At 38.0% G+C, this 12,821-nt stretch overlaps 1 pseudogene; it reads right to left on the reverse strand.

The window, feature by feature from the left end:
* Window positions 1–11,419: 11,419 nt before the first annotated feature.
* LOC150021097 (large ribosomal subunit protein uL23 pseudogene) lies at window positions 11,420–11,931 on the reverse strand (annotated as a pseudogene).
* Window positions 11,932–12,821: the final 890 nt, after the last annotated feature.

A 12,821-nucleotide genomic window follows, 5' to 3' on the forward strand; every position in this document is an offset into this window, starting at 1 on the left:
TTGAGACTGGCTATTTCCACTCAACACAGTCCCCTTGAGTTCCAACCTTCTTGTGTGTTCATCAATAAGTTAGACCTTTTCATTACCAAGTAATATTTTAAGAGTGTGTTTAAGTAATTTGATGAAGGCTAAAATGCTTTGCATTCAATAAGGCATTGTTTAGACAATTCTATGTTGAGAAAATTAGTAATATTATATGATACGGTCAATTACTTTCGTTTAGGCTCTGATCCTCTGTAAACGCTACCTCATGTCCTAGAAGTGCCCTTCTCACCATGCACAGCCCCAGTGCAGGTCTCTTCTTGAAGGAACTCCTTGCTGAAACTTGCAGTGGTCTGTCTTGTTTTTCTTCCCCATTCCATGTCCAAGCAGAAATACCATGCTAGCCTTCCTGCTGTTGCTGCTTCTTGTTCTTACCTACACATTCCCATGTTTTTCTCCTTCACTGTACCGAGAGACACTTCAGTGTAGGGAGTGACCGTTTTGCAGTTTCTGACAGTAAATGGTCTGTTCTCAATAAATGTGGTCATATTGATTTTGAGTCTATGTAAATTCGATTAGATGTTCTGACTTTGTTGGCACATGGAAGTCACATGGGGAGGTTAAATACAAAAGTGATGCCTGGGTCTCATCCTGAGAGATTCTATGTTAACTGGTGTGAGATGCAGTTAGCACACTAGGGTTTTAAAAGCTCCCAGTTAATTCTAATGTGTTGCCAAGATCTAGAACTATTGCTTGGGCCAAGATCAAGAACCTCTGTGTTGGACAAGATTTAATCTATATAGGAGACAATAAATTAGGCTGTTCTTCTACCTATCCACAATGCTTTTGTGTGTGTGTGAAAACGAGCATTTACTTGCATTTTGATGTTTAGGTGCCTCCTACATGTTAACAGAAAAGTTTTATGCGTGAATCAGAATATGAAATTGTGAATTTTGCCTGTCACATTGATTCTACGGAGTAAATTCCACAAAGAGAAAGTGTGTTCTCCACTCTCCATAAAATTTAAATCAATTCAAAACACGCTTCTAGGGTTTTTAAGGTAGTCATTAACTAGTGGTTCTCAACCATGGCTGCACATTAGAGTCTGTTGGGGAGTCTTAAAAATTCCAGGGCCTAGGATGGCCCCACACCAATTAAATAAGATTCTCTGGGAATGAGACCCACTCACCGGCACTCTGTAAAGCTCCCTGGGTGATTCCAATGTGCAGCCAAGGTAGGGAACCATTGCGGTTAACAAATACACGTTCTTTGGGACATTCTTGATTTCTCTTCTGTAAACATTTACGTGAATACTTTTTTTGTGCATGTGAATTAACTTTTATATTAATTGGGTGAAAAGTACAAAGTATTGCTTGCCCTCATACTTTATGAAAATCTTAGTTGAAATAAATGGAATGCATTACATTCTACTGTTAACAAAGTGCTTCCATGTCCATTAGTTCACTTGTTTCTCATGAGACAGAGTAAAACAAAAAAGCAAGATAAAAAAGAGTAATAATTATTAACTTTGTACTGCAATGTTACAGATGAGAAAACCAAGGTGTGGCTAGATAAAGTGATATAGAGCCTAGGATGTCACAAGCAAGGTGCCTAGAGCTCAAAATTTAAGGAGACCCTGAATTTTGGTTGTGTGAGTACAGGTTGGCACCTGAGTGTGGGCGCTGCCTTAACGTATGCTCCCCTAGTGCCTCATCTCCTCCTAGTCTCAGCTCAGAAAATGAATTTAGGCCAATCCCACAGCCAGACAGTGGGGGAAGAACTGTTAAGATCAGACTCTGGGGCACCTGTGCTTCCTCACTGTATTATCTTTAGGAAATAGACACATATTAGAAATGCAGAATTGCCTTTGCTAAACTTAGTGTAGTGGACTGATCAACGCTCCTCACCCCCAAAGGAAGCCCACAATCCTAATCCTGAAAACCGTGACTGTGTTATTTTACAGGACAAAGGGACGTTGCAGATGTAATTAAATTAAGGATTTTGAGGTGAGGAGATTAGCCTGGATTAACCTAAATCACAACAGGTTGGCAGGAGAGACAGAGTCAGAGAAGATGTGATGATGGACACAGAGGTTGAAGTGATGCTGTTGTTGCAAGGAGGTCATGAGACAGGGAATGCAGACAGCATCTAGAAGGTGGAAAGAGCAAAGGCTGGTCCTCCCCTTCGCACCCCCGGAAGGAGCGCAGTCCTGCTGATGCACTGATTTCAGCCTGTAGGACCCATATTCTGACTGCTGACCGTCCAGCTCTATAAGATAATACATGTGTGTTTCTTGGGTCACTATAGGGGGGGTGGGGGCGAAAAAGACCCAGAATATATTTATAAAAAATTGTGTATTTATTCTTACAGGTTTAAATTTCAGTCACCTTCCAAGTACTGTCCATCTGATGCAATGTGCTTATTGAGATGTTTTTTCCACTGCTCAAAACAGTTTTTGAACTTGTTGATTTTGATTTCTTTTAGTGCTTTTGACGTTTTTTGTTTCACCTCTTCCACATCGGCAAAACATTTCCCTTCAAGGACATTTTTCCATTCAGGGAAACAAAAAAGAAAAAGTCATTTGGGGTGAGATTGGGTGAATGGGGAGGGTGAGGCATGGGGTCATGCCATTTTTACTCAAAAACTTCTGAACACTCAGTGCGGTGTGGGCAGGTATGCTTGTAAATCACCCATCACGAAATGGGAAAATGCATTAAAAGAGTCTTAATAAAAATTTGCTAGTGACAAACTTAGCCTCTCACAACAATGCCAGCAGCTAACACTGATACAGATAGGCTCATAGAACACTCATCTAGCAGGGGAAGCCTGTACTACAAGGTACCTGCCCTCAGGAAGATAATTCTGGAGTTGTTTTTTTTTTTTTTTGGTCACTCCTTGTACATTTGTGGTAATTTGTTATAGCAGCAATAGAAAACTTATACACTTAATTAGTTTAAAATTAATATTTGTTTGCCATATACTAATAGTTTGCCAAATGAAGTAGTTGGGTCATGTTTAGGTACTACATTATACCAAAAAAAAAAAAAAAAAAAAAAAAAAGTCATCTTAAGCATGTAAAGCACTCTCAGTGTGTTAAGTTGCAGGTACTACAGGAGACACTTGGGAAGTGAGCCAGCGAAGGAAAGGGATTCTCATCCTATCCTGTGGTGCAGTCACTGGGCCAAATGTTGAACAGAATCACCAGCTTAATTTAGGATGTTACTGTTTTGGTTCTCTCTCTCTCCTCTCTCTCTCTCTCTCTGTCTCTCTCTCTGTCTCTCTGATAAGCACATGCAATTAAATTTATAAAAAATAAAAATTTTAATGTATGATGTGACTTCATAAAATTAAGTTTCCCATGGGGACAAATATAGCATTAGTGATATTAATGATATTAAGGATAGTGTTAGTGGAAGGTAAAATCTGGAGCATTAGAGGGCTAGGGAAATGGGAAAATGATGAGATAGACTTATTCTGGGAGCCACTAAGACTTGGAACTGGAACTGGGGGCTGGGAATTGAAGACATGGACTCATTATGTGAAGATGATGATTTCCAAAATATCCCAAGTATTCGGACAGAGATTAGGGAACTACACTGTGGGGAAGAGATTAAAGCATCGAATACAAGTGATGGGGGGTTTTAGATACCTTTAAAATGAAAATCCTCCATTATGAGATTTATATCATTCCATTTCTTGCCAAGATTTGTTCTCTCTTTCCAAGGAGATAAAATGGCCACAAGTACAATAGTTCTTCCACCCCTATCCATAGTTTTGTTTTCTGTGGTTTCAATTACCTGCAGTCAACTGTGGTATAAAAATATTAAATGGAAAATTCCAGAAATAAATGATTTATAACTTTTAAATTGTTCACCAATCTGACTAGCAGGACAAAATCTCATGCTGTCCTGCTCCATTGTGAATCATCCTTTTGTCCAGCATACATGCTCTGTATACCTTTCCGCTCATCACTCACTTAAAAGCTGTCTTGGTGGTAAGATCCACTGTCACAGTATCATAGTGCTTGTGTTCAAGCAACCCTCATTTACTTAACAATGGCCCCAAAATACAGAGTAGTGATGCTGACAATTCAGAAGTCGCCAAATGCTTCCTTTAATTGAAAAGGTATTTATGTATAGGAAAAAACATAGTGTACATAGGGTAGTATTCATGGTTTCAGGCATTTAGTGGAGGTCTTGGAATGTACCCCCTGTGGAAAAGAGCAGACTATTACTAATGAATGCATGTCATCTTCTAACTTCTTATATTCTTGGTAAGATTATTTGCTCATCACAGACATTCCAAAATACTAGAGCACAGTAATTCTTCTCATATCTAATAAATGCCTTGTTAAATAACAGTTTTTCTAGAGAATGGAATTTAATACCTGATGTTTTTCTGCTGGCTTATCTAGTAGGATATGCGCGAATTCCACTGAAGTGCCCCTACTATGAGATCTAAGTTCTAATATATGAGAAGCTAAGGGAAATATTAACAGGGAGACTTTTGAGGTTGTCCCTCACCCCCTTTTTTTCCTTTAAAGCAGGTGTCACAACATTTTCCAACCACTGGGTTTTATGTTTAAGACACCATGAAGGAGAAACCGTTTTCAGAGCCCTTCTAGGTCTGGCCATGGTCTGGGTTTGTCAGGTTCCTGCCATTTGTAAATCACACGGCCAGACACATCCAGATAGAGCCCATCCATCATCTGCTGGTGGTGACGTGGGCTGCACTGTCTGTAAATATGGTGAAAATAATGTACTTGTGCTGTAAGATGACATCCCATAATGAGATTGTGATATTCCATAGTGTGTGATTTGCTATTTGTGACAAAGATGAATTTCATGGTGTACACAGTGGCTGAGAGGCTGCTGGGCCTGGCAGACACATAGAGAGAAAAGGCCCCTCTCAGGCCATTCAGTCATAGCTCTTCTCTACTGGAAATAATTTTTCAGGACTGCTGAAATGAGCTGCCAAGTTGAATTTTCTCTAAAGAGTAGCAGAGTATTTAAGCAAAGAAAAATCTGAAGAAAAAAAATGTATAGAATACATTCATCAATATTTCTTGATTGTATTTATAGTTTATGGTCACAGACCCCATAGTCCACAACCTAAGTTATATGACAGACTCCTGTGCACTTGGGACATGTAATTAGGGCCAAGTAAAAACTGTCTTTATGTTTGAAATTAAATAACCTAAGATGTTCAGATTCTTAATCCCAGAGTCACATATGGAAGCATTTTAGATGTTCATCCCTTTTTAGGTCCTAAGTTGTTTTGAGTCTTTGCTACATAAACTATGGTGCTTAAGTCAGCAGTATTTTTGTCACAGGGAGCTTATTGGACATACAGACTCTTGAGTCCCATCCCAGAGCTACTGAGTTAGAATCTACATTTTAACAAGATTACCAGGTGGTTCTCATAGACATTAAAAATTTAAAAGCACTGTGCTAAGTGATGTTTGAGATGTTTCAGTATGCTCATCAGCACCTCTTAGAACAACAATAATAAAACAAATAATTCCTAATATTTGTATACGGGTATATAATTTTCTTCTTGTATTTTACAAAACATTTTCACAATCATTACCAAACTTGAGCTTTGATTGTAAAGTAGGTAGGTGCCATTATTCTCATCTTACAGTTGAAGCAATTGAAGTTCATTGCTTCAAACTCAAAATTCAAGTCTTTTCTCCCCAAGTCCAGTGTTCCTTTCTTATCATTGGTGGAACATGTGCTGTGAGTTTGTTTCTGTCCCCAGGACTCATGGGAGACCCTCTAAGAAGCCATTCATACGCTCCCAGTTATGCCCATCAAAAACAAGTACAGGCATCTATAAATGACCAGCTGGACTTATGGTTACATGTGTGGCCGAGTCTTTGCCAGACTCTTCTGATTGATTCCAATAGTATAAAACCTGACCTCTATCATATTAGTTCTGGATTCTGACAGGTCCTGCATCAGCTAGTTCATGTTATGGCTTGATTTAGGATTGATCACATGGATCAACTTAGTGATACCAGACCTTTGACAAACTATTAATTCTACAATTCCTTTAAGGACCCTACCACTCCAGGAGAAATTTCCCAGGCCAGCCATTGAAACACAGACCCATACCGTAAGCACTCTGTATTATATACTGCCTCTGGCAGGAGATGCTGAAAAATGCTTTTGATGATGATGAAATGACTTATTAGCCACTAAGTGTAATGTACAATGTAACCATTGCTCTGGGGACTTGCATAAATTGGCTCTGGGTTTTACAAAGGGCCTCCTGACGGGATAAAGTCAGGAGTCAGGGAAGGTAATGAGACACAGGATGCAAGAGTTCTCCAGCCTCGACTGGAACCTGGTAGTTTGAGGAGCCTGAGGCTATTTAAGAACCTCCTGGGCTTGTGGGGACAGGTTTCAGGGCAGGGGTGCCAGGAAAGGCTGAGTGTATTAGACACAGGTCTTTTGTTGCTCTAGTGCATAAGATGTTATTTTTTTTCGTAAGAGCTTGATGTGAAATTTTTAACCAAGTAGGTTGTTTCAAAGAGAATAAACTGATGTACATAATTGGGGAGGGGGATTGAGAAGAGAAGTAAACTTACTAAGCTTCTCATTTAATATTCTCAATTAACATCTTTGAAAATTCATCAGCTTATCTATTGAATGAGTTAGGTAGATGCTTAAGGAAATTTCAAAGTTATAAAGGAACGTGGAAAACATTGAATTTTCTTTTTTTCTGAACCAAGGAGTGAATGTTACAGAATATACAAGAACAATAATGGGAAAAATAAACTGATGCTAACTCAGAATTTAACCTGTGTTCTTACAAATCAGTGAATCTCCCATTTAGATTTTGGGAGATTCAATTCCAACATGCATAATTCAAAGCTGCATACAATCTCCACGGGGTTTCTAAACATAAAGAATTCCACTGGGATATTAAACACTAATTTTTAAGCTTTACTGTCTCATCATCTTTCCTGTAATTGTAAGATAATAAAAATAAATTTATCCTGGTTGCTGTGGCTCAGTGGATTGAGCGTCAGCCTATGAACCAAGTGTTGCTGGTTCGATTCCCAGTCAGGGCACATGACTAAGTTGCATTTCAGGTCTCCAGTTGGAGGCGCATGAGAGGCGACCGCACATTGATGTTTCTCTCCCTCTCTTTCTCCTTTCCCCTCTCTCTAAAAACAGATAAATAAAATAAAATAAAGTAACCTTGTTAAAAATTAATTTAAAAAATAAAAATAATAAATAAATAAATAAAATATATTTCTATCACCTTCCTCTTTTATTCTGCAAAAACCTAATCATGCAAAAACTCACTGGCACAACATCTCTGGTTTATGGAATTACATTTTGTAATGATGTTATTCATGCCTGCATCCTTCTTAAAATATTAAACATGGTTTCTGACTTCCGGCTCACCTGCAGCCACACTAGGGAAAAGCCTACTTTCTTACCTGGCAGTGATTTTCTCTTTGGGAGCTGACTTGCCTTATGAATTCTCATTTATCCTGTTCACACATCTTTCACTGACAACAGGAAGCACCCGATCTATAGCAAATAAGAAAGAAAAGAAATGCTGCAGGAGCTTCTTTATAGTGCTCTCCCTTGACCAGGGAACCCCACGTGCCTTAGAGGAATGTCCCTGCTCAATGCCGTATGTGTGTGTTTGTGTCCAGTGCAGATTCTAAAACATACTTGCTCCATTAACGTTTCATTACAGAACATCTCAGGGAAAGAAGTTGGTAACGATTTTATTCATATAAAATAGTAATGATTTCCATGATAGGAAATTAGAAAATAAGGTATTTTCATATGGAAGAAGACATCCAAATTTTCAGAGTAGACTAGAAATGGTGAGAATGCTCTCTCTGGGCACTTATGCTTCAAGGTTTCTCTCCTTTTTGTTTTTCTAGTTAAGAAATTACTATAAGTCAGGTATTTTTATTAGCTCAACTTTAGAAAAGAGAAAACTGAAGCTCAGAGAGCTTAGGTAACTTAGTCAAAGCTACACAGCTAGCTAGGCAGAGATTGAAGTCAAATCCAGGATTGCTGCTTTAAACCACTACACTACAGGGCCTCACATAATGTGTTGGGTAAAACATATTCTGTAAACTACGAACTTGCACAGTGCACATTGGGAACTGGCAAAATTTCTGACTCTGTGTTTCTGCTCCCACGTCTTTCCTCCTGGCTTCCCCTTCATCTGGAACGCCTTTGCCACATGTCTCCACCTGCTGAAAATCTCTATCAAAGTGCTGCTCTAGGAAATACTCCCTTTCTCCTCCCTCCCTTTCTTTGTTGGTATTAATACGCCTCACAAGTGATACACAGATATATATTGCTAAAAGAAATTATAAAAAGCTGAATCCTATCCTGGGCCTGATCCCAGGCTCTTTTCCTGAAGAAACCACATTAAGTTTTGCAAGGCATTTCCTTGCACTCATGTACATAGAAATAAATGGTTTTGTTTTCTGAAGAAACATGAACATATTCTTTCACATCATGTTGTCCTTTTGCTTATTATTATTATTGTGATTTTTATTTTATATTTTCTAATTGATTTTATTAATATTTAGGAAAGCTATGTGTATTAAATGTAGCCACATTGCTGAACTCAATCTTTATAATTTAAAAAGTTGATTCTCATGAATTTTGTAGATTGATGATCATATTATCTGCAAATAATGAGATTTTTTTACACTTTCCCCCCATATTTAGTAGATGAGTTTGTTTCTTTTTTTGGTTTTATATCATTGGTTAAGATCTCTAGTATGATGCTGAATATGAGTGGTACCTTGGTATGCACCTTTAACTTGTTTTGTATTTAACTAGGACCATTTCTAATGTTATTATGATATTTATTTTAGGTTCCTGGTATATGGCTTTTTTCTAGCCTGGGAAGATTTTTTTTTTTTTTTTTGTATCTTCTGATGGCTTATGAACAGGAATAGGTGTTGAATTTTATCAAATGCTCTGTTTTTCTTTATTAGTTCTTACCTGTTGAAACTATTTTATGGTTTAACTTACTTTCTCTGTTAATGTAGTAAATTACATGGATGTTGTCTCTGCTCATGCCATTTTGCAGTCCTTTTATTGATCTAACAATTTTAATGCTTTTTAGTGTTACTTTTTTGCATGCCTGCCACACTCCTATTCCCTGGAAACAACATGAAGGGTTCTTGAAAATCATATTACTTTAATAGTGTGGATTTTCAATTAGTGTTGAATGACACATTTTAATAAAAATTTACATCTGTTGTGTCACCTGAGGGACACTGTAGCCATGCAGTTAGATATTTTTCTTAAATTTTAAATATGTATAAATGGAAGCTCAGGTCCAAAAACTCAAATTAAGTTAGGGCTAGAGCTAAGTCTCAAATTTAAACTTGATTACTCTAGGAAAACTGCTCTTTTAGCCCATCCATAGATATAATTGCCCTAGCTTGGTGACTTTCACCATGAGAGGCAGAATTCCTATCTTTCATATTTGAGGGGAACCTGGGCAGTGTAGGTAAGGAGATTTCACTACCTGGATAATTGTTCTGCTTAACTGGAGTGGGAGGAAGTTGATCTTGTGGCAGAGTTTTCATGTCAGGCCCCATTATCGACCAATAAGCAGTCAACCAGCCCAATTCAGGTGCTGATATAAATACATGCAGCAAAAAGGATTGCATTAAAAAGACCTTTCTTGCTCCCTGCAGGAGCCTAATACTAAATATGGGCCAAAACTTGACCTCTATCAGAATCACAGAAGTACACAGTTGACAAGGACCTCAGAGATCATCATTTCTGCAACCTTTTTTTTTTCTTTTCTTTTCTTTCTTCCTTTCTTTCTTTCCTTTTTTTTTTTTTTTACTGATGGGTTAAATGAGATTCAGGAAAGACAAATGAGTTACACATATCAACTTGAGTTTTAGCAAATGTTTCAAGCAGTCTTAGAACAACCTTTTTCATTATAGTTTAGTTATTTGTTTAATATCATACAAAGTTGGAAACTAAGTGGTGATAATTATAGATGTCCTAGGCTTCAGGAAAAAAAAAAATTATAGACCTGAATGCTTTCCTAGCTCCTATCACTGAGGCACAGTGATCATAGAGACTGAAGCATAAGTGGGGTCCTGATCCTGCACCTATGAATCCAAAGCGTCATGACAGTGTATCAGATTTGGCTTCATTCATTCCATGTTGCATCAGCACTATTGTACTATCATCATTGTCAATGGAAAGCAGAACCAGGTCTAGGGTATTGGTAAGAATGTAAATCATGACACCATAAAAGTCCTAGAGGAACACATAGGCAGGAAAATTTCAGATACCCCATATCAAAATATTGTTGCTGATATATCTCCAGGGCAAAGGAAATAAAGGAAAAAATAACAAATGGGGCTAACATAAAACTAAAAAGCTTCTGCATGGCTAAAGAAACCATCATCAAAATGAAAAGTGCACTGACCATATGGGAGAACATATTTGCCAGTGATACTTTGGACAAGGGTTTGATCTCAAAAATATATAAAGAACTCAAAAGACTCAACACCAAGAAGACAAGCAACCAATTAAAAAATGGGCAGAGGACCTGAACAGACACTTCTCTGAGGAGGACATACAGAGGGCCCACGGGCATATAAGAAGATGTTCAACATCTCTAGTTATCAGAGAGATGCAAATAAAAACCACAAAGAGATACCACCTCACACCAGACAGAATGGCCATAATCAATAAATCAACAAACTACAAATGCTGGTGGGGATGCGAAGAAAAGAGGACCCTAGTGCACTGTTGGTGGGAATGTAGCCACTGTGGAAAATAGTATGGAATTGCCTTTAAAAAACTAAAAATGGAACTGCCTTTTGACCCAGCAATTCCACTGCTATGATTATACCCGAATAATCCTGAAACACCAATTCAAAAGAACCTATGCACCCCTATGTTCATAGCAGCATTATTTAAAATAGCCAAGTGCTGGAAACAACCTAAGTGCCCATCTGTAGATGAGTGGATCAAAAAACTGTGGTACATTTACACAATGGAATACTACGCAGCAAAAAGAAAGAAGGAACTTCTACATTTTTGTGACAGCATGGATGGAACTGGGGAGTACTATGCTAAGTGAAATAAGCCAGTCAGTGAAAGACAAATACCATGTGATCTCACTTATAAGAAGAATCTAATGAACAAAATAAACAGGACAAAATAGAACCATCAATGTTTCTCTAACTCCCTTCCTCTCTCTGTAAATTCAATAAATACATATCCTTGTGTGAGGATTTAAAAAATAATATATTTAACAAAGTAAAAAATTATTCTAAGAATATACATACATATACATAAATAGAGCACTTTGGAAAATGGTAATGTGCAGGATGTATTGGGTCTGTTTGGAGTGTGTATATATATGGTAGGAGAGGTTGTGAAATATCACAAATAAATTTTTTTTTTTTAGAATAAAATTTTTATATTTAGAATTAGCCAGCTGGACTCAGTTTAGATGATCCCAATTTTGTTGGCAACATCTGAAGCATCATAGTCTGGAGCCAGTCAAACATACGCCTTCTTCTCTCCATCAGGCCAGATCAAGGTGTTGACCTTGGCCATGTCAATGTCATAGAGCTTCCTCACAGCCTGTTTGATCTGGTGCTTGTTGACCTTGACATCCACAACGAAGACAAGTGTATTGTTGTCTTCTATCTTCTGCATGGCTGACTCAGTAGTCAGAGGGAACTTGATGATAGCATAGTGGTCAAGCTTGTTTCTCCTTGAAGTGCTCTTGCGAGAATATTTAGACTGCCTTCGGAGCCTCAGTGTCTTAGGCCTCTGGGAGGTAGGTGACATGTGGATCTTTTTTTGTGGCTGTGGACGCCTTTTAGCACTGCTTTCTTTGCCTCAGAGCCTTTGCCTCAGCTTCGGCTTTGGGAGGGGCAGGGGCTTCCTTCTTTGCTTTGGGCGCCATCTTCATGGAAAACAACGAAGACATTTTGAGTTGAAATAATATGTAGAATACGTTTCCTTCAGAAAACCTTAGCACCATCCTCACTCTGACCATTTCTGCATTTGCAGGACCTCAAATATTCAGCCTATAGCACTTTTTTTCACATTGACATGTTATTTTGCAACTGTTTTCAAGCCCTTCATGCTTGGTCTTCCCAACAAGACTGACTGTAAGATCCTGAAGAATATGACCATTTTTGAAATTTTCTTTATATCTCTGCCACTAGGAAGTGTTCAATTAATGCACGTGAGTATGCTGATGTGGATTAACATGTAGGAGCCAAAATTAGATAAAAGCATTAATCAGATTCACAAAACCAAAGCATAAGTCCCTGCTTCAAACACCAGGTAACAAAGAAGGCATTTAAAAAACCCACAGATGTGAGGCCTTCAATGTTGCACACCCTGAGGGGGTGGGGCCACAGAACAGATGCTTTCTCCCTCATTGGGCTTCTAAGACTTTGCTTCCTATAACTTTTCTATATATTAATCCCCTTATAATCTAAAACAGAACTAAACAAAACCAAAAAAGACAAGAATTAGGGTCTTCAAACGCATTACCTTCCCATTAGATTTTCCATGATTGCATGATGAAATCTCCAGAAAATACCCCCTAGAGTTAAAACAGAGAATGTGCCTAGCAAACAACATGCTGCCACCTTCTGGTCAAATAGGGCAGAATATTTTCTCTGTGATTTCTCTAAAAGAAAAAAAGAAATAATTATAATAATACATTTGTATTATACATTACAGCTAACAAACACTTTCCCATGCATTATCTCATTCAATGCTTAGGAAATTCTCTTGAGGTAGGTATTACCCATATTAGATGGAGGAGAAAATTGAGGTTCA

This window comes from Furipterus horrens, unplaced genomic scaffold (assembly GCF_987537825.1).
Source record: "Furipterus horrens unplaced genomic scaffold, mFurHor1.1.pri manual_scaffold_1, whole genome shotgun sequence".
In the NCBI taxonomy this organism is placed as follows: Eukaryota; Metazoa; Chordata; class Mammalia; order Chiroptera; family Furipteridae; genus Furipterus; species Furipterus horrens.